The following is a 23,200-nucleotide window of genomic DNA, read 5'->3' on the forward strand; positions in this document are numbered from 1 at the left end:
AATTCTAAGCCTTTCTGTGCAGTTTCAAGAACCCATTTATGGGTCAACCTGTATTCATATGTTATCATTAATGATCATAATAATGTACTTTGATTGCCACTGTCTGAGTCAAAATAATGGCAATGTTTCAGAAAATGAACTTCACTATGATTTAAAAACTTATTTCTAAAATCAAAACAGCACTATTTTGATGGATTTTAAAGAACATGTTAAGATGAAGTTAAGGCCTCTGTGTTGATCTGAAACTCTAGTAGCTTTTGGTAACTTTCAATTTGCCTTCCAGGCCTTCAGTTCTACTGTTAAGTGTAAAGGCATTAGCCCAGTTTCCTTATGCCTTTTCAATGGGCCGGTTTTCAGGGAAAGGTATAAAACAAGAATATTGGAGAAGGGATGAAGTGAAAGCTGAAACACAGCCATTAATATTTAAATAATACTCTATTCCAAGGCAATCTCACCCTAAGAATATGTAGTCTATGCTATTCTTGCTTAGGTGGTATAGTTTGAGTTGAAAATAAAATGGAAAATAATTGTGCTGTCATAATAATGTGCTTACATTATTAAAAACTATATTAATTAAATTAATGTATACAAATCCATTCAATTTGAATGATACAGGGATGCAGCATGATCAATCTAATTCAAAATGTATAGATTAATTACATTTTCTTCCTATTTTCCAAATGATTTATTTTCAAATAAAATGAATTTGGTATTCTGGTATCTTTTCTTATAAATTACAGAGATAAATCAGATAACTTTGAAAATTCAGCAAATTTAACATTTCAGCTTAAGGTTAATTGCAATAATTTATTCTTTAAGCAAGTAGTGGTGGTGGTTGGTGGTTCAGTTGCTGAGTCATGTCCAACTCTTGCAACCCCATGGACTGTAGCCCAACAGGCTCCTCTGTCCATGGAATTTTCCAGGCAAGAATACTGGAGTGGGTTGCCATTTCCTTCCTCGGGATCTTCCAGACCCAGGGATCAAACTCAGGTCTTCTACACTGTAGATGGTCTCCCGCATTGTAGGCAGATTCTTTACTGACTGAGCCACCAGGGAAGGCTTTAAGCAAGTAATGTGGTATTAAAAAGTGTAGTCTTCAAAATGAAATGAAAATTTCTTAGATTAAATATGAGATGAGAGAAGAACCACAATAACTTTTAATTGTTAACTTTATTTGAGGTTGAAGTTTCTGAATAAACAGAACTGGTAATGATTAGATAATGGCAGTGAAAAATGTAAGTATACATAAATGGCCATGAAATGTTTTTAGCAAGATGTGCATGCATACTCAGTTGCTCTGTCAGGTCTGAATCTGTGACCCAATGGACTGTAGGCCGTGAGGCCTCTGTCCATGGGATTACTCAGGCAAGAATACTGGAGTGGGTGGCCATTTCCTCTTCCAGAGGATTTTCCTGACTTAGGGATCAAATCCAAGTCCACTTCTCCTGTGTTTTATCAGGACACTTTAAAAAAAATATATAGTGGAATGAAATGAAATTGGCAATCTGAAGAGCAAGCTGATTTAGAATGTGGAAGAGGGAAGGAAAGTTAGTTCCCAGTTTGGATGTATTGCATGTTGAATGATTCTGGCTTCAATTATGGTACAAATGAACAAGGCAGAAAGAAATCCATACTGAAATCTGAAGGTGATGTGATATTTTGTGATTTAAACATGTGAGTTAATCTTAAAGACAAAGATGAAGTCAGCAGTCTACAAGACCAGAGCAGACATTGAGGATGATGTGTCTCTCATAATTAGGGAATGGGAGAAATAAGGAATTCTTGAAGAAAATAGAGAACAGTCTGAGACTGTGGAGAACCAGGATAATTTGCTGCTGGGAAAACTGAGAAGGAAAGGGTCTCATGAACTTTGTGGCAAATAGTTACAAATTCACCAAACTGCAACTAGATGATTGATTTTCATCTGAAAAAATGCCAATCGCTTAGAAAATTTCTGAAGTTATCATTTATATATGTTGCTATCTTCCTTTTAAGAAAAGCAAAATTAATTCTTTATAGTAAATTTAGCCTGTTTTCTTATTCTTAATATTTTATCTCAAATAACTATAAATATAAAATTATCAATAGGATAACCCATAATTCATATTATAGCATGACCCATGATAGTCTGATTATTCCTTTTCAAACACATTTCTAAGAAATTACTAGATTAACAAAGCATTTCCAAGAAAAGAAAAACATCTAGGTAAGGTAAAAAGGAGAGGACAAGTATATTCATAATTTTGTTTTCACATCCTGTTTCCTAAACACTGTAAAGTATATTAACTATGTTTCTGCAAATTAAATAATCAAGATTTATGTAATGTTCACTACTGCATTTGAATAACCAGTAGTTTTTACACAGTAAAGAATATAATTAAATATGAAAATAAATAGTTAAGAATTGTGTCACTATCTTACAAGATTTTTGATCTAATTAAAGAAACTTGCTGTCAGAATTTGGAAAAAGTCCCTGTATTTATGATCTGGGGAAATGGAGCCTCAGAAAAGGCCTGAACTTTTATTGCCAAGGATAAAATGCCTATTTTAATTTTATCTGCTATGTCAATTATTAATGGCACAATATAATATTAAATGAATTTCTCCTCTTTGCCCCACTGCCTTTGGCTTGCATATAGATATGAATTACCTATAAACTAGAGTGAAGCTACAATTTAAATTCCCATTTTAGTAGTTGTAAGGTTGTTCCCAAATAATAACCCCTATCTACCAAAGAATTGCCAGTTAACATGCTAGAAAACCATTGTATAATTATGTTTGCAACTTTAATCTAATTTAATTGCACTGGTGACAGCCATACTAGCAAAGAACTTCACTACATGATTTATTTCTAGGAGAATTTCAGTGGTGGCAATTCACTCTCATTCTTTCAGTGACAAATGTAAACACTGGGTTCTGATTTACTTTTTAAATTTAAAAAGTAATATTTAACTGAAAATAAATATGAAAAAAGCCATTCATTTGAATATTTTGGTCTGCTATGTTTCATGAGCTGTTATAGTCTTGAAGGATAAATAATGAGGAAATAAACACTTTCAGAATCTCCATGTCCAAGAAGCCTGACATATAATGCATTCGTTACATGCAACTCCACTCAAAGACTATGACTGACCACTTGAATGCAAATTTTGAGGCAAAATTTGGACAATATTTAGCTACAAGTCTTCAACCCTTTCACGGATGTTGGGACACAGAGCCTTTATGCTAAGCAACCCAAATCGATATAAAATCCTTGGTGAGTTTTCTAAGGAATAAATGTACAGTGGATACTGGGGTCAATGGGCAATCTCTACTTTGTTATCTAATGTGAACTGCATTTGAAGATTATTGGACCCAAGAGAAAAAAGAATCAGGAAAAGAAGAGCCATTGCTTATTTAGAAATTCTTTTGATCTTTATGACATTTGATTTTATATCCAGAATGATACTAGATGTCCTTAGAAAACACTGACTTTAACTTTCTTTCCTGAGAATCTACTTAACCTAGTGCCACAGAACCTAGAGGACTCTCTTGCCAATTCTGCAGATTTCTGGTGGTATCACCTGAGTTACTTGATAAAAATAATCCACAAACTTTATCCCCAACTGTGGAACTACTAAAATAGAATCCCTCAGGACAGGGCAAGCTGTCAATGTGACTCTTACATATATTAAGACTAAAGAAATATCGAAATCAGATTGATTATATTCTTTGCAGATAAAGATGGAGAAGCTCTATACAGTCAGCAAAACAAGACCAGGAGCTGACTGTGGCACAGACCATGATCTCCTTACTGCCAAATTCAGACTTAAATTGAATAAGTAGGGAAAACCACTAGACCATTCAAGTATGACCTAAATCACCTCCCTTACGATTATACAGTGGAAGTGAGAAATAGATTGAAGGGACCAAATATGATAGAGTACCTGATGAACTATGGACAGAGGTTCATGATATTATACAGGAGGCAGGGATCAAGAATATCCCCAAGGAAAAGAAATGTAAAAAGGCAAAATGTTTGTCTGAGGAGGATTTACAAATAGCTGTGAATAGAGGACAAGCAAAAGGCAAAGGAGAAAAGGAAAAATATACACATTTGAATGCAGAGTTCCAAAAAATAGCAAGGAGAGATAAGAAAGCCTTCCTCAGTGATCAATGCATAGAAATAGAGGGAAAAAATAGAATGGGAAAGTCTAGAGATGTCTTCAAGAAAATTAGATATGCCAAGGGAACATTTCATGCAAAGATGGGCAAAATAAAGGACAGAAATGGTATGGACCTAACAGAAGCAGAGGATATTAAGAGGAGGTGTGTGTGAAATGTGAAACCCAAACGACTCCATTTTAACATAGCACCGCCATTTTGAGTAAAACCCCCTCCCGAGGAGAGAAAACAAAACTTTAAGACAAAGAAACTCAACGAGCCAATCAGGAGAGGGCAAGAATTCCCTCACACCCTTACTCTAACCCACCAATCAGTAGCTAATAAGACATCCTTAGTTAAAGAACTAACCAATCCCCTTAAGCTTCCCGCTTTCCCCACTATACGGTATAAAAATAGATCGCCGCCATCACTCGGGGCTCTCTCCGCATGGCCATTAGGTTGTGTGGAGGGAGTCCCTGCTCAAGCTTGTAATAAAGTTCCTCACTGCTTTTGCATTGATCCGCGGCTCCTGTGGTGTTTGGTGGGATTCCGCGATCCGGGTACAACAGTGGCAAGAATACACAAATGAACTATACAAAAAAGATCAACATAATCCAGATAATCATGAGGGTGTGATCACCAACCTAGAGCCAGACATCCTGGAATGAGAAGTCAAGTTGGGCCTCAGGAAGCATCACTATGAACAAAGCTAATGGAGGTGATGGAATTCCAGTTGAACTATTTCAAATCCTAAAAGACAATGCTGTGAAAGTGCTGCACTCAATATGTCAGCAAATGTGGAAAATTCAGCAGTGGCCACAGGACTGGAAAAAGTCAGTTTTCATTCCAATCCCAAAGAAAGGCAATGCCAAAGAATGCTCAAACTACCACACAATTGCACTCATCTCACATGCAAGTAAAGTAATGCTCAAAATTCTCCAAGTAGGCTTCAACAATATGTGAACCATGAACTTCCAGATGTTCAAGCTGGTTTTAGAAAAGACAGAGGAACCAGAGATCAAACTGCCAATATCTGTTGGATCATCGAAAAAGCAAGAGAATTCCAGAAAAAACATCTACTTCTGCTTTATTGACTATGCCAAAGCCTTTGGCTATGTGGATCACCACAAACTTTGGAAAATTCTTAAGGAGATGGAAATACCAGACCACCTGACTTACCTCTTGAGAAACCTATATGCAGGTCAGGAAGCAACAGTTAGAACTGGACATGGAGCAACAGACTGGTTCCAAATAGGAAAAGGAGTGTGTCGAAGCTGTATATTGTCACCCTGCTTATTTAACTTACATGCACAGTAAATCATGAGAAACCCTGGGCTAAATGAAGCACAAGCTGGAATCAGGATTGCCGGGAAAAATATCAATAACCTCAGAGATGCAGATGACACCACCTTTATGGCAGAAAGCAAAGAAGAAGTAAAGAGCCTCGTGTTGAAAGTGAAAGAGGAGACTGAAAAAGCTGGCTTAAAGCTCAACATTAAGAAAATGAAGTGAAGTGAAGTGAAAGTCGCTCAGTCATGTCAGTCTCTTTGAGACCTCATGGACTATACAGTTTGTGGAATTCTCTAGGCCAGAATACTGGAGTGGGTAGCTTTTCCCTTCTCGAGGGGATCTTTCCAACCCAAGGATCAAACCTAGGTCTCCCACACTGCAGGCAGATTCTTTCCCTGATGACCCACAATGGAAGCCAATGTGAAAATTAAGATCATGGCATTTGGTCCCATCACTTCATAGCAAATGATGGGGAAACAGTGGCTGACTTTATTTTTTTTTGGCTCCAATATCACTGCAGATGGTGACTGCAACCATGAAATTAACAGACGCTTGCTCCTTGGAAGAAAAGTTATGACCAACTTAGACAGCATATTGAAAAGCAGAAACATTATTTTGCCAACAAAGATCCATCTAGTCAAAGCTATGGTTTTACATTAGTCATGTATAGATGTGAGAGTTGGACTATAAAGAAAGCTGAGTGCTGAAGAATTGATGCTTTTGAACTGTGGTGTTGGAGAAGACTCTTGAGAGTCCCCTGGACTGCAAGGAGATCCAACCAGTCCAACCAAAAGGAAATCAATCCTGAATGTTCAATGGATGGACTGATGCTAAAGCTGAAACTCCAATACTTTGGCCACCTGATGCAAATAATTCACTTATTGGAAAAGACCCTAATGCTGGGAAAAATTGAAGGCAGGAGGAGAAAGGAATGACAGAGGAATGAGATAACTGGATGACATCACCGACTCAGTGACATGAGTCTGAGTTAACTCTGGGAGTTGGTGATGGACAGGGAGGCCTGGTGTGCTGTAGTCAATGGGGTCGCAAAGAGTCAGACATGACTAAGTGACTGAACTGAAGGGAATTTTAGACAAGCTGGGTATGAAAAGCCTGGATTCCAGAATTTTACTTAATTATACACAATTACTATATTAAACTTAAATAATTATATTAATTATATTCCATAAGCAAACCACTGAATTTCATTCACTGCTTCATAATCTGGCTTTGGAGATATATCCTTATTCTCTGGACATAACATGTGTTCATATCTCTAGCAATCTCTTTTGTTCTAAGGGAAAACATATTCAACAATTTCAGTTTCCTGAAATATGAAAAGATGTCTACATTTTAAAATAAGGATGTGTTAATGATAACTCATTTATTAAAAATGGAAGTGGCTAGTGCATGATATAGAACATAAATTTATCAGTTTCCCATTTGCCTTTATTAAAATCTAAGGTCTAAATAATTCTCAACATGTATATCTCACCTCTCACCATGAGCTTATAATACAAATGAGCAATAAAGGTTATACCCAAAGGTTCTGAGAATACCGGATAATTGGATTCTTAGATATCAAGCCCTTCACCTCCATATTTGGACTCACCTAGGTTTCTGTAAAATGGCACCTTTCTAAGCTGTACATTTGTCTTGAAATGTTTCATTGCTGGAACCTGCCTTTTAAGATAAGGCCAAACTGGACACCTTGAAGCTGCTGGTGCCGGCAACAGGAACATTCTAATTGAAAGTCTTTGTTCCCTTTTCCCAATGAAACAGGTGAGGTTTTGTTCATTTATATATGCATGTAAAGTCATTTGTCCTCATTTATAGCAATTGTTAGAGGCAGCTATTTGTGAAATACTGTTGATAAAATTTAAATAAAATTTATCTCCTGCTACAGATGACCACAATTCTGGTGAAATCCTTTTATTCATTACATTATGATTTAGCTTTTTATTCATTTTCATTCCTTTAGCTAGACTAGATTTCTTGACAGTCATTTCAAATTCCATTTAGGGAATAACACCAGGGGGCATGACCAAGGTGAATAAGACTTCCCATTTGTACTCTGAAGGGCCTGTATTCTATAGCTTTGAAAGGAAGTACAGATTTCCAGAAAGTTACTAAGTCACAGGGTACATTTAACTATACCATAAAGTTCTTGAGAAAAGTACAACCAAATATTAAAACTTTTAAACTATTACTAATTTGAACTTGATTTATTTTTCTTTCAAGGCAATAATGGTCCCCTATATGCAGGGAATAAAACACCACCTTTATTCTATACATCTGCTCCCTTGCCTTATAACTGGATGAAGAGAGTAAGTGAAAATTCTACAGAAAATATATTTCTAACACCACCAGCATACTAGCTAGATCTTACATTTTGTGAAGGTACAGTCAGAAACCAACAGTATCATCAGGGAAACACTGAATAAATAACTTCAGCTTCACCATACTGTGTCTCCCACTGGTGTTTTATTCATAAGACTTAACGCCAAAAAAGGGATAATTGTTTATTTCTCCTCCCTGAATCAAGCACCTTCTGAGGGCACCTAACTCATTTCATTTTTCATCTAGACATATGCCCATCAAAAATATGTTAGAATATAGGATAGTCAGAAAAAGAAAAATTGATTATATTATACAGGAAAAAAGAATTCCAATCTTAATGAAAATGCACATAAATTGTCTTCCATGGTATTATTCTCAAAGAATTCAACTCACTATACATCACACAGAACTTTTTTTAAAGGTAAGTAAGTGTTAGTCACCCAGTGGTGCCCAACTCTTTGTGACCCCATGGACTGCAGCCCACCAGGCTCTTCTGTCCATAAGATTTTCCAGGCAAGGATACTGGAGTGGGTTGCCATTACTAATGCTTAAACAGATTACTTAAAAGTTTTCAGTAAATGTTTACCAATCCACTGATTGTATGGAAGTACCTCACCTCATTACAAAAGGATATATACACATAATAGGCAAACAGGAGATTCAGAGGTGAGAGAACTAAGCCATTTCTTGAAAATGACTTTGAATAATTTAAATTTCAGTTAATCATTGCAGAGATATTACCTCCCTCATTAACCTGAACAATCAGTAAATTGTTTAATGGTCCCTAGAGCAAAAGGATCAGCAAAATTCCACAAAGAACATCCTTAAGTGATACATTGTTTAAGTACCTTACATAAAAAATTGTGCCACTTATTCTGTACAGAAGGGTGTTCGCTCTGTTAAAAAATAAAAGTCCTCCAAATGAGTCACGTATACAAAGCCCCATGTCAGCAAGCCAAGACCTAATTAACAGCAGTTTCAGCCTCTCCCAGGAATGTGACTTTTAACCAGTTAGTCTGGGATTATCTGGTCATCACCAGCAAGGCAATCCATTGAATAGACCCCAGTTGTCCCCCCAGGAAGATGGTTTTGTCTGAAACAATCCACTCTTTGTTAGGAACTTCCTTTTTCCCTCTTTCTGATTATAAAAGCCTTCTACTTTGTATAGCTCCTTAGAGATTCTTTCTATCTGCTAGATGGGATGCTGCCCAATTCACGAATCATTGAATAAATCCAATTTCATTTTTAAATTTACTCAGCTGAATTTTATTTGTTAACACCTCAAAAGTACCAATATTGGTGTCATTTCTCATGTTACTATTATTGTATAGGTGCCTATCTCTTCTAAATAGACTAAATTTTCTTGAGGAATAAAGATCAAATTGGATATTTTTTTTCCATTCCTCAACTATTCTTGTTACATACTGAATATAAGAGAAACTTAAAACATTTTCTTGAATTAAATTCATTAAGATAATCCAACTCTGAAGTAATGAAAATGTTGCTTGAAAGCTTAATTTAACTTCTTATATGTAAATAAATGTCAAACTACTTCATTCACTGTTCATTCACACTTTAATTATTATGTTTTCAGTAACTGGGATTAACCTTTTATCAGCACAAGTAAGTTGTAGAATACTATATAATTATTCCATGAATTTTTTTTAATTTCAAAATAAATCTGTTCATGGTATACTGTGTCCAGATACATACTTTCAAAACTAAATTCTGGATTTTTAATGGGGATGTGATAAATAAATGTACATTTCCTTTAGGAATAGTTTTTTTTAAAGTATAATAATAATTTTACCATTATAAATTAGCTGCTATGTGTCAAGCATACTTCTAAATCCTTCATAAATATATCTCTTAGGTCACAGACTTCTCTGGCCTACTCTCTTGAGGTTATCTTTCAAACTAGAAAGGAATAGATGTGTTTTTAAAAATTAGAACAGAGTTACCTATTCTGTCACCAGAACATCTGATATCTAAACCATATGGATTATTTTAAACGAACAACCAATACATTTGCATTTCAGACATGCAAAACATTTAATTATGAATTAATTAAGACCTTTGTAAGCCTCACTTAGACAAAGAATCACCTGGCTATTTATTCTTGATATTTTCCAATCCAAGTACCTAGAACAAGTTAGCATCTCTTATAGGCTCAGCTACATCCAAGATCCTGAAACAAATCCCTTTCTTAATCCTGGGAGATTTAATTTGTTCTACTTCAGATGACTGACATTCTAGCATTTGTAACTCGTGTTCTAATTTGTTACTATATTAAGATTTTAAGAACAACAACAAAAATCATTTTAGTTCTCTGTAGAAATACTTTTGGGGGGCTTCCCTGGTAGCTCAGCTGGTAAAGAATCTGCCTGCAATGCAGTAAAAAGAAATACTATTTTATTTACTCAGTTGAATTTATCTTACATCTTCAATATACAAACTTATATTAAAGAAAATATCTAATCATTTTATGTGTGTATGCTCAGTCATGTCCAACTCTTTTGTAACCCCATGGACTGTAGCCTGCCAGGCTCCTCTGTCCATGGGATTTCCCAGGCAAGAATACTGAAGTGGGTTGCCATTTCCTTCTCCAGGGGAGCTTCCTGAACCAGGGATCGAACTTGGGCCTCCTGCACTTACAGGCAGATTCTTTACCACTGAGCCACCAGGGAAGCTCCAGTCCCAGTCCATGGAAAAACTGTCTCCCATGAAACCAGTCCCTGCTACCAAAAAGGTTGGGGCCGCTGAGTTAAATGTCAATAGTTAGAATAGCAGGAGGGTGAAATGGCTACTTGAACTAGCATGATGCCAGTGGAAAGAAAATAAAGTTGTTTTTTAGTGGGATTTTGGAGATAGTCAGGACTTATTGGTAAAAAAAATGTAATATGTGAGGGTGAGTACATGTGACTTCTCAGTATAAGTCATATTCATAAAGATGAAGAGTGGTATCGGTCACCGAGATACCAACACTGGAAGAGATACAGTCCATTTTCTTGCTAGGGAGGAAAAGGGGAAGAGATTATAAATTTATTTGGAATATGTTCAATTTGAGGCAACTTTTGGCCTTATATTAAACATATTTTTATTACTCTACTTTGTGCCAAGAAAAGCTTTAGTTCTTTAGGTATTATGTGGACAATTAGAGATATGAGTCTGGAGCTCAATGAAGAAGTTTAAATATAAATTTGCGAAGAACTGGTATATAGATGATGCATAGATGACAATGGAAGCTTTTAACACAAATAAAGTGAGGGTAAGAAGAGAAAAGATAACACCACTAAGTCTTGAGGAACTCTAGTGTTGTAAGGGAGAGAGTTGGCAATCTAGAAAAAAAGATTGAGGAACAAGGGCCAGGTATAGCAGAATGAGATAAATAAAGCTTGAGTGGCAAAAGCTAAGAGAAATGTTTTTAAAAGGAAGTAATTCACCAGTCAATTAAGAAACGTAAAAATATGCTTCCAAATTAACCTCCAGAAGGTCCTGAGTAATTACAGTAACTGTTGTTTTGATGGAGTGATTGGGGCAGCTGAATGGGTCTGAGTCGTGAAAAAAGAAGTGAGGAAGTAGACACAGCACGTGTCAACCACTCTAAAGAAACATCGTTGTGAACGGGCTTCACTGGTGGCTCAGATGGTAAAGAATCTGCTTGCAATGTGGGAAGCCTGGGTTCGATCTCTGGGTTAGAAGGATGCCCTGGAAGAAGGCATGGTAACCTATTCCAGTATTCTTGCCCAGAGAATCCCCATGGACAGAGGATCCTGGTGGGCCCCAGTCCATGGGGTCACAAAGAGTCAGACACGACTGAACGACTAAGCAGACTATGGTCTAACAGACAATTTTAAAAATAATTTGATCAGCTTCATTGCCCATTGAAAGGTTTTATTATAAAGTTAGTAGTTGACAAAATAGGTTATGTAGGATTCCTAAAAAGGAGGGTGGAGATGACATTGTTGAGGTTCTGAAAAGTATGTATAGTGCTAATGCACAAACATGTTGAGTGCTGTCTCTCCAATAGTACAAATGACCTTGTTTGGAATGTAGGAAAAAAAAGAAGATGATTATGATTTAGAATTTTCCCTGTGTGTGCAATGAGAATTTAAAAAAAAAATGAATGAGGATTACGGTGTTGGCATGAGAGTTATTAAACAAATGAAATAGGGAGCAAAGACTGAATATGGAGGGGTAAATGATGAGGGCAAGAAATGGAAATATAGGAAAGTAGAGATTCACCTGGGATCAAAAGAATGTATGGATGGAAGTAATTCACAAGTGAGCTGACAAGGCAGGTATCAAGAGCAAAGGTGGGTGGTAGGAACACTAATGGGTGAAATAAGATCTAACTTATGATGTAGGATTATGTGGCTGAGGAAGGAGAAGGAAAAAATCATTGGAGATAAAGATATTAAAGAACAGAGAGACTGAGTGTTGAGATGGTATTCTATATGGAAAGTGTGGTCAACCAGAATATTGGCAATAAATAGGATGGAGAGGAATACTTAAGTGAGATGCCTACATGTTAGAGATCATAACAAGAAGAGGAAATGTTGGATAATATAGGGTAAAGACACATGCCTGAAAGTGCAGAATATCTACCAGATTAATGAGTATAGATCTGGACCTTATAACAAGGAACAAACAACATCAAGCACAGCAGACAAAGTGCATAAGCGGTGAGTGAATAGTCACCAGTGGGTAGGGTTACAGATACAGTAATTCTCAAGGCAGGAGATATGCTTCAGTTAAGGCATGAAACACTTAAGAACACATAAATATTGCAGAATGCGTATTGTTCTAAAAGGTAGAATGGACAGCATATAACGTATGTGTGACCGCTGCACTGTAGCCCACCAGGGTCCTCTGTCCACGGGATTCTCAAATGAAGAATACTGGAGTGGGTCACTAAATCTTACTGAAATGAAGGAAGCTGCAGTAGATGATAGATTACAAGGGTAAAATATGGGGAGGGTATGAGGAAGACAGGACACTATGATTTTCAGTGCAGACTCTTTTGGTAGTGTGCATAAAATTTAAATAAGAGGTTACTATCTTTCTACATTCCATTCTGGTTCAAAATCATATAAGGGCAATAGGCTAATACTCCCTAATACTCCCTTAACTCCTACCTACTCCCTTAACTTTAACAAGATATCAACTATAATGACCAGTTTTTTTTCTTTTGGTTTTGGTTTTTCTTTCTTAAGCTAACCGAGGTGAGGATAATTGATCAACATGGTAGCAATCTGTATCCACTGCCTGCAAATATAATTCCTCTTTCATTATTTCAAAACTTGTTCATTATTTTATGAATATATCAGATACTATGCTTGGGTACTGTAAGACTGAAGCAAGCTAAAACACAGATGGAATGATTTGTGCATATTCATGATCATTTCTCATTACTGGAGGCTGCCCATCATTGTATTTTCAAACACATCAGTTCGAAACATTTGGTATTTGTATAAATACTGTTCATCATGAAAGCATTAACATTGTGTTAGAAGGTGAAGTAAGTGCAATAAATGCATCTGTTTTAACATTATGATCCTTCAATTTATGTTAATTTCAGAAGACATAAAACAGTATCTTATGTATCTGAAAAATGTGTATGAGGTTGTAATTTTAATTTATCTGTGAGTGTTTCTACATTAATTAAAATGCACAGGTTTTTAAAATAGGGATTAAAATATGAAAGAGATCAAGCTATTTACAATCTAATTAGCTCAAAATTGGATGAGTAATATAAATGCATAATTAATCTGGTTTGACTATGACAAACTTGAAAGGGAGATTATGGAATTAATAACAGAAAAAAGTATCTAAAAAAAACTTTGTATTCAAAGTAAGAGGAATTTCCTGACATCTTTAAAATAATTCTTCCATACTCTTATTTTCTGAGAAGTATCCTATATTGGGTGAATAAATACAGAGTGAAACATGAAAATATTTTACTTTCTCCAGAATTCCTAAAAACACATCTTTTTTTGCAAAATACTTACAAAGTAGATAAGTAAGAATTTTTATAGAAACTTACTTCATTTTTCTTTTACTCATGCTCTTTCCCTTCCTATCTTTTTCTTTCACTCTGAACAGAGTAAGCTGTATATATCATCTCCCTTTATCCCTAACACTTCAGTATGTATTTTCTAAAAATAAGAATATTCTTTTATATAACCACAGTGATTTATGAACATGTAATAGTGACTTTTATCTAAATTGCTCTCCATATTCCAGTTTGTTGATTGCTACAATAATCCACTGTATAGCATTTTTTTCCTCTAGTAAAGAAACCAGTCTAGCTTATGAAAGAATTTAAAGGTGATACAAAGAGATGGAAAAACATACCATCATGTTCTTGGGCTGATATTGTCAAAATGACCACACTACTCAGGGAAATCTACAAATTCAAGGCAATCCCTATTAAACTACTAATGGCATTTTTCACAAAGCTAAAAATTAATTTTTAATTTGTATAGAAATAGTAAAGACCCCAAATAGCCAACACAATCCTGAAAAAGAAATGGGAACTGGAGGAATCACGCTCCCTAACCTCAGAATAAAGCTACAGTAATCCAAACAGTATAGTGGTACTGTTGTTTAGGCACTAAGTCATGTCCAACTCTTTGAAACCCCATGGACTGTAGCCTGCCAGGCTCCTCTGTCCATGGAATTCTCCAGGCAAGAACATTGGAGTGGGTTGCCATGCCCTCCTCCAGGGGATCTTCCTGACCCAGGGATCAAATTCATGTGTCCTGCATTGGTAGGTGGATTCTTTACCACTGAGCCACCAGCGAAGCCCAATTCAAAAAGTGGGGTACTTGCATAAAAACAGAAATATCAATCAGTGGAACAGGAGAGAAAGCTCAAAAATAAGGCTTGACCATGCATTTATGGTCTATTACTCTGTGACAAAAGGAGGCAAGAATATACAGTGAAGACAAGACAGTCTCTTCAACAAACATTGCTGGGAAAACTGGACAGCTTCATTTGAAAGAATGAATTAGAACATCCTCTAATACCATACACAAAAATAAAGTCAAAATGGATTAAACACCTAAATGTAAGACTGTATACTGTGAAAATTTTTGAGGAAAACAGAAGCAGAATGCTCTTTGATATGAATTATAGCAAAATCCTTTTGGATCCATCTCCCTAGGTAATGGAAATAAAAAGTAAATCAACAAATGGGACCTGATTAAACTAAAAACTTCTGCAGAGCAAAAGAAACCTAAATAAAATGAAAAGACAACCTACAGGATGGAAGAAAATATTTGCAAATGAAGCAAGTGACAAGATTAACCTCCAAAATATACAAACAGTTCACACTTCAATATTAAAAAAAATAAATAAATAACCCAGTCAAAAAACAGGCAGAAGTTCTATAAAGACATTTCTAAAGAGGATATGGCCAAAAGGCACATGAAAAGATGTTCAACACCCACTAATTGTTAGACAAATGCAAATCATAACTACAATGAGGTATCACCTCACGCCAGTCAGGATGGCCATCATCAAAAAGTCTACAAATAATAAATGCTGGAGAGTGTGTAGAAAAAAAGGAACCCTTCTACATTGTTGGTGGGAATGTAAATTGCTATAGTCGTTATGGAGAACAGCATGGAGTTTCCTTAAAAAAAACAAGATCAGAGATGCCATATGATACTGCAATCCTACTCCTTGGCATGTACCCAGAGAAAACCATAATTCAAAAATACACACACACTCCAGTGTTCACTGTAGCACTATTTACAATAGCCAAGACATGGAAGCAACCTAAATGTCCATGGACAAAGGAATGGATAAAGAAGTGGTATATCTATAAAATGGAATATTACCCAGCCATAAAAAGAATGAAATAATGCCATTTGCAGCAACATGGATGGACCTAGAAATTATCATACTACTTAAGCCAAAAAGATATAAATATTATATATTGCTTATGTGTGGATTTAAAAAAAAAAGGTACAAATGAACTTATTTCCAAAAGAGAAAGGACCCACTATATGGCACAAGAACTATATTCATTAGTTTTTTATAACCTATAAGGGAAAATAATCTGAAGAAATATGTAACTGAACCACTGTGCTATATACTTGAAACTAATGATATCATAAATCAACTATACTTCAATTAAAAAAATAGTTTGTAACTATGTATGGTGCCAGATGTTAACTATACTCATTGTGATGATTTTACAATATGTATAAATATCAAATAATCATCATGTACACCTTAAGCTAATATACTATCAATTATACTTCAAAAAGCACCCAAAATTTTATAGAAAAAAATTAAAAGAGAAATTCAGTCTAGGATCAGGTATTATATTGAGTTGTCATTTGACTTCAGTGTCCTTGGACCTAGAAAAAATTTTCAGATTTAGCATTTTATAAATTGGCATTAATGATAATTATCATCCATCTGGTTGTTGCTTTAACTTTTATTTAAAAACAAAACTTTTTGAGTTTGTCTTGCTTTCTTATGATTAGATTCAGGTTTTATATTCCTAGTTTGAATATTCTGTATTTTGTCCCTTTCAATGTATAGGTATCATATCTGAGGCACACAATGTCTACCTGCCCCTTGTTAATAACGTTAATTTTTATCATAATGTCAAAGCGTTATTCAATATGTTCATTATAAACAGGGTCCTCCCTCTAGGGTCCCATGATGAACACACAGGGTGACCAAGGGTAATTTTAATTTTTGAAGGAACCACAGTAACACGTGTTATCTGCCAGTAATTGCATAAACTATCAGCTTGAGGTCAGTTCACAGATCATCCTATGTTCTTCCCAAGATGTCATAATAATTGCAAACCCTGGTATTCATTGTTCAATGTGATGAAAAGAAGAAGACAGAAAAGCAATGCAATGCTCCGTGTCTAATCTGACTTCAAATCTGAGAATTTGTTCAGTGTCCAAAATGTCCACAGCATCCCATTAGGAATTTATTTAGGAAAGAAAGGAAATGGTTTTATGTTTCTTTCCTCAGTTTGCATATATTTTAAATGGTTATTAAGCCTTCATATATAACTGTTATTAAATTGCATGAATTTGCTTATTAAATAGAGCTATTTGGTATTTATTTTGGACCGGTAGAATTATTTTAAAAATTATTCAGATATTGTACTAAGGGTTAAGGTTGTATTGTAAGGTTCTCTGCTGTATAGTTATTTTTATTTTCCATTGTAATTAAAAGGCGAATTATGCTGAGACACTAAGATACTCATTTTACCTTCAATATTTAATCTATGATGGAATCTATGTGATCTTAAAATCTGTAACTTTAAGATCCTTACTGACATTTACCAGTGATGATTATAACATGATTATTTCTATCTCTGTCATTTCCTCCAAAATTAGTGGTCCACATTCGACCTTTTTACTGAATGAGTCTACCTTTTCCTTCTTAACCATCCAATGACCAGTGTCTGTTACAGGTGTGGTCTCATGAATTACATCTTATTTCAAAATATATAATTCATCACCCTCCTTAATTATTTTGTAGATTAAATTGTCCCAGATTTGGCCAGTGGAAGCCTATTCAGGCGGTAAGCTTGCCTATATGGGTGCATGCTCAGTCGTGTCTGAATCTTTGTGACTCCATGGAACTATAGCTTGCCTGCCAGGCTCCTTTGTCCATGGAATTTTCCAGGCAACAAAATGGAGTGGGTTGCCATTTCCTTCTCCAGGGGATCTTCCCAACCCAGGATTGAACCCAGATCTCTTGTGTCTCCTGCATTGTCAGGTGGATTCTTAACCACTGAGCAACCAGGGAAGCCCATTCAAGTAGTATCTGTGTCCTTATCACATGCACTCTTTTTTTTTTAACGACTCCTTTACTTTCTGGCCTGGCAATATGTTCTATTCTCATCTTGTACTTACCTGAACCAGTCATACAATTAGTTGTTTCTCCAAGGATATGCACATACATTATTTTAGAAATGATCAGTCCATACGAACACATTCAGTTCACCTTCAGGCCAATAATTCTCTCTCTTTATCCATTTGAATATTTGCTATTTTTCTTCAAAGTGAGGTTTCTGGCTTCTGATACATTAAAATATTCACTAATTTTCTAAATAAAAATACTGTATTCATATTCAATTAATTATTTCAATTTGGGTATCATTCATTTTAATACAGTTGGGTTAATTTGCTTCTGCTTTCATTTTTAGTTTATCCTTCTTTCCATTTTACTGCAACCATAAAAAATATAAATAGTATTCACATGCTTGCAGAAATCAGCATTTTACAAATATTATTTATAGAAATATCACTTGTTCTTATCCACTTTCTCAACCCCAGCTCTTGTTGGTGACATCATTTTGCGTGCTTTATTCTTTTTGCATTTATTTTCAGAGACAAGCAAAAATATGGTTATTATTTACAGTTTCTCCTTTCTTATACCAAATGTGGCAATAATACATATTCTATTTTTCAATTGCTTCTTCATATAAAAATAACTGAGAAATTTTTCTGTTTCAGTTCACTGCTCTCTTATCCTTTTTGACAGTTGTATAAACACTCGAGTACATTTATGTATCATGGTTTATTATTTCTTATGTTTGACATACAAGTAATTCTCAATGCTGCAATTAATCAGTTTCTATATATGTGTTTTTGTATTATTGGAGGTATATATTTAGGATATCTTCTTAATAGTGAGATTGGTTGCTTGAAGGATGGATTCATATTTTTGTAAAATATTGCCCCCCGTACATTCATTTTACATTACCAAAATACGAGATTGTTTCTCCTCACCTCAGCAAGTGACTAATTTTTTTCTGCCAACTTCCTGTTTAGTTTGGTCTACATTTTAATTCTTAGTCATTTTATTAACTTTTTAAATAAGTGTTCTTTGTGTAGGGCATAGAATTAGTTTTGCATTATGTTGTAATTTGAAATATCTTTCTTTTAATAGGTGAATTAACTTCAATCTTCTATTAAAGCTTTCATTTTCAGTAGATTCTATTTTATATTGGAGGATTCAGTGTCATTTGGTTCATAGTCATTCACAAATGATGTATCTTCATCTTGAAATGTAGCTTTTAGCATTATAAGTTATCCCTCTTTGTCTAGTTTATTGCTGTGGTCCTGAATTTGATTATCTGCTATCAGGATTGCAACCTCAGGTTCTTCATTGTAAACTTTTCAGTGTTTGCCTCAATTCTGTATTATGCCTTTCACAGAGATAAATATACTAAAGATACTAATTATAAAACTAAATACACATGGTAAAATTACAAGTAATGTTTAAAGTAAGATAAATAAAGATCAGGTTTTCAAAAACAGAAGGAGAAATGTAAAAAACATAAGGGATGTAAACAGAAACTCTCAATAAACCTAAAAGTTGTTAAGAAAAAGTGAAGGCCAGAGAATATGAGAAAATAAAAGCAAAAACACAACAGGAGAAGTAAAACTCAATCTATAAATAATCACAATAAATTTAAATGTATTTAGTTCCAGTTAAATACAAGCAATGTCATACTCCATATATCTCTAGCTCCTCCCCGCGCTCTCCTATCTTTTCCTCTAACATCAGTAACCAAGCACGGATGACTGCTTTCACAATTTCTATTCAACATATTATTGGAAGTCCTAGACAGAACAATCAGGAAAAAAATAAAAGGCACCCAGCTAGCCAAGCAGAAAAGGAAGGAAAGTTATGCTTGCAACGTGCACATGCACACAAACAAAACACCTGCTAGAACTAATAAACCGATTAAGTAAAGTTGCAGGATACCAAATTAATGTATAAAAATCAGAGGCATTTATAAAATAACAATTCACAATCAAAAAAAGGAAACTAAGAAAACAATTCCATTTACAAAATTATAAAGGTAACCAAGAAAGTGAAAGACTTGTACACAGAAAACTATAAATCACAGCTGAAAGAAATCTAAGAAAGTACAAGTAAATGTAAGACACCCAGTGTACAGTTAAAATATTTAACATTAAGATATCTGTACTATCCAAAACAACCTACAGATTTAACAAAATCCCAATCAAAACTCCAATATCATTTTTCACAATAGAAAAATTCATCTCAGAATTTATGTAGAACTTTGAAAGACCCTTTACAGTTCAAAAACTGTAAAAAAGAACAAATTTGGAGGACTCAATGATTTAAAAACATTACAAAGCTACAGAAATCAAAACAACTTGGTGTTGCCATGAAGACAGATCATTAAAACAGTGCAATGAAGGAAGAGTCCAGAAATAAACTTCTGTGTATATTAGCAAATGATATTCAATAAGGATGCCAACATCATCTAATGGGGAAAGCACAGTTTCTTCAACAAATGGTGCTGGGGAAAATGGATATTCATATGCAAAAAATGAAGTTAGACCCTTATAGTACACTATATTCAAAACTGAACTCAATATAAAGACATAAATGTATTATCTAAAACTGTGAAATTCCTAGAAGGATATCAAGGGAAATTTCATGACAATGGTTTTGGCAATGATTTCTTGGATATATCTGACACCAAAAGCACATGCAACAAAAGCAGATATAGATGATGGAACTGTATCAAACTTAAAAAACTTTTGTTCAAATGACACAATCATTGGTTGAATGGCTACTTAGAGAATGTGAGAAAATATATGCAAAGTATATCTGCTGCTGCTGCTAAGTTGCTAAAGTATATCTGGTAAAGGACTAATATTTAGAATCCATAAAGAACTCTTGAAACCCAGCAGGAAATTAAATAAACCTATCTAAAAATGAGCAAAAGACTTGGATATTCCTCTAAAGATGATATATAAATTGCCAATGAAGCAAATGGAAAGATGCCCAACATCACTTATTATCTGAAAAATGCACATCCAACCCACAAAGAGATATTACCTGATACTCATTAGGATGACCACTATAAAAAAAAAAAAAGTGTTGGTCAGGACATGGAGAAACTGGAACCTTTATGCATCTTTGGTAATACTGTAAAATGATGTAACCACTATGAAAAATAACAGTTCTCTCAAAAATCTAAAAATAGCATTACCATATTATCCAGCAATCATACACCTGGGCATATACCTGGTGAGAACCATAATTCAAAAATATACATGTACCCAAATGTTCATTTTAGCACTTTTTTCAATAGCCAAGACATGAAAGCAACCTAAATGTTCATTGACAGAGTAATGGATAAGGTTGTGGTGCACATACACATTGGAATATTACTCAGCTATAAAAAGAATGAAATAATAGCATTTGCAGCCACATGGATGGCCCTAGAGATTATTTTACAGTACTAAGTGAAATAAGCCACAGAAAAACAAAACCATGATATAACTCATGTGGAATCGAATTTTTAAAAAATATATAAACAAATATTTCCAAAACAGAAACAGACTCAGAAAACAAGCTTATGGTTACCAAATGGGAAACAGCGGGAGGATAATTTAGGAGGTTGAGATGAACGTACACACACTGCCTGCATGCGTACTAAGTCACCTCAGTCATGCTCAACTCCTTGGGACTCTATGGACTGTAGCCCGCCAGGCTCCTCTGTCCATGGGATTCTCCAGGCAAGAGTACTGGAGTGAGTTAGCATGCCCTCCTCCAGGGGATCTTCCCAACCCAGAGATTGAGCCTGCATCTCTTACATCTCCTGCATTGGCAGGCAGGTTCTTTACCACTAGCACCACCTTGGAAACCCCCAACATCCACACACTACTATATATAAAATAGTACTGTATGGCACAGGGAACTCTACACAATATTCTGTAATAGCCTGTATAGGAAAAGAATCTTAAAAAGAATGAACATATTTATAACTGGATCACCTGGCTGTATACCTGAAACCAACACAACCCTGTAAAGCAAATACGCTGCAATAAAATCTTAAGAAAGATTTGAAAGCAGAGTTTTTGTACATTCATATTCAGAGCAGCACTATTCACAATAGCTAAAAGATGGAATCAAAATGTCCATTGATGGAAGAATGACTCAAATGTGGTATATACAAGCAGTGGAATAATATTCTTCATCATATGCTACAACTTGGATAAGCCTCAAGGACACTATGATAACTGAAATAAGGCAGTTATAAAAGTACTATATTCTCCTTTGATAAGGTATCTAAAGTAGCCAAGTTCATATAAACAGAAAATAGAATTATGGTTACCAGGAACTGTGGGGAAAGGACAAAAGAGAGTAATCACTTAATATACATAGTTTTTTGTATTTTTAAGATGAAAAAGTTCTAGTTCTTTATAACAAAGTGAATATATTTAACACTACTGAACTGCACACTTAAAAAAGATTAAAACTGGACTTCCATGATGGTCCGTTGGTCCCCATGTTTCCAATGCAGGGGGCATAGGTTCAATCCCTGATTGGAGAAGTTCTGCATGCCACACAGCATGGCCAAAAAAGAAAAAAATTAGTATAAAAAATGGTGGAAATGTTACATCAAGAAAATCTTTAAGAATTGATATTATACAAATAATACTCTAATTAAATATGTATTATTAGAGGCAAAGGAATATATCCAAAATAACTGAAAATATGTACTCAAGTAAATATATGTACAAATTCATTATTCCAGCATTATTCATAATATCTAAGACATGGAAAGAGTCCAAATGTGCATCACCCGATGAATGGATAAACAAACTGTGATATATACATACAGTAGAACATTCAGCCATACTAAGTGCAGAAATGGTATGATACATGCTACCATGTGCATAAACCTCCAAATTATTATGCTAAGTGAAATAAGTCAGACACAAGAGGTCAGCATTCTATGATTCCACTTATATGAAGTGCACTGAATAGATTAAATCCATAGACATAGAACAGATTGGTGGTTGCTTGTGTTAGGGGGAAGGAAAAATGGAAAGAAACTTTCCCATAGGTAAGAAATTTTACTTTGCAGTGCCTGAAACAGCTTTGATCTATATAAAGTTGGTGGCTTTCCAACATTATGAATGTATTAATGCCACTTGTTAATTTTATGCCATGTGAACTTTATCTAAATAAACTTCAAAAATGGAAACAACCAATAAAACACTGAATACATAAATGTTTTACAGGATTTTCTACCAAATTAGAAAGAAACAGGTAAGTTCAAACTTGTGGGAAATACTCCCTAGGATAGTTTTTATAAGGCCAATATTCTTGGGAAACAGGTGAAAGGAGAAACACATATTAGGAAGCTAATGTAAGCTTTCATAAGACCTACAGTAGCAGAAAAAGGAATGCCTCTACAAGAAGATCTAATTGATTGCATGAAATAGATGAATAAAATAGCTTTCAAGCTTATCTCTTGCTTTTTAATGTGTATCAACTTTTGAGTGAGATTGAAAAAATTCAGAGAAAACCCTTTGAATGGACATTTTTAAAACTAACTTAATAGCTACTCCTTCCCTCTTGAACTAGTCTAACACACTGACAA

Source organism: Odocoileus virginianus, chromosome 12 (genome assembly GCF_023699985.2).
Source record: "Odocoileus virginianus isolate 20LAN1187 ecotype Illinois chromosome 12, Ovbor_1.2, whole genome shotgun sequence".
Classification (NCBI taxonomy): Eukaryota; Metazoa; Chordata; class Mammalia; order Artiodactyla; family Cervidae; genus Odocoileus; species Odocoileus virginianus.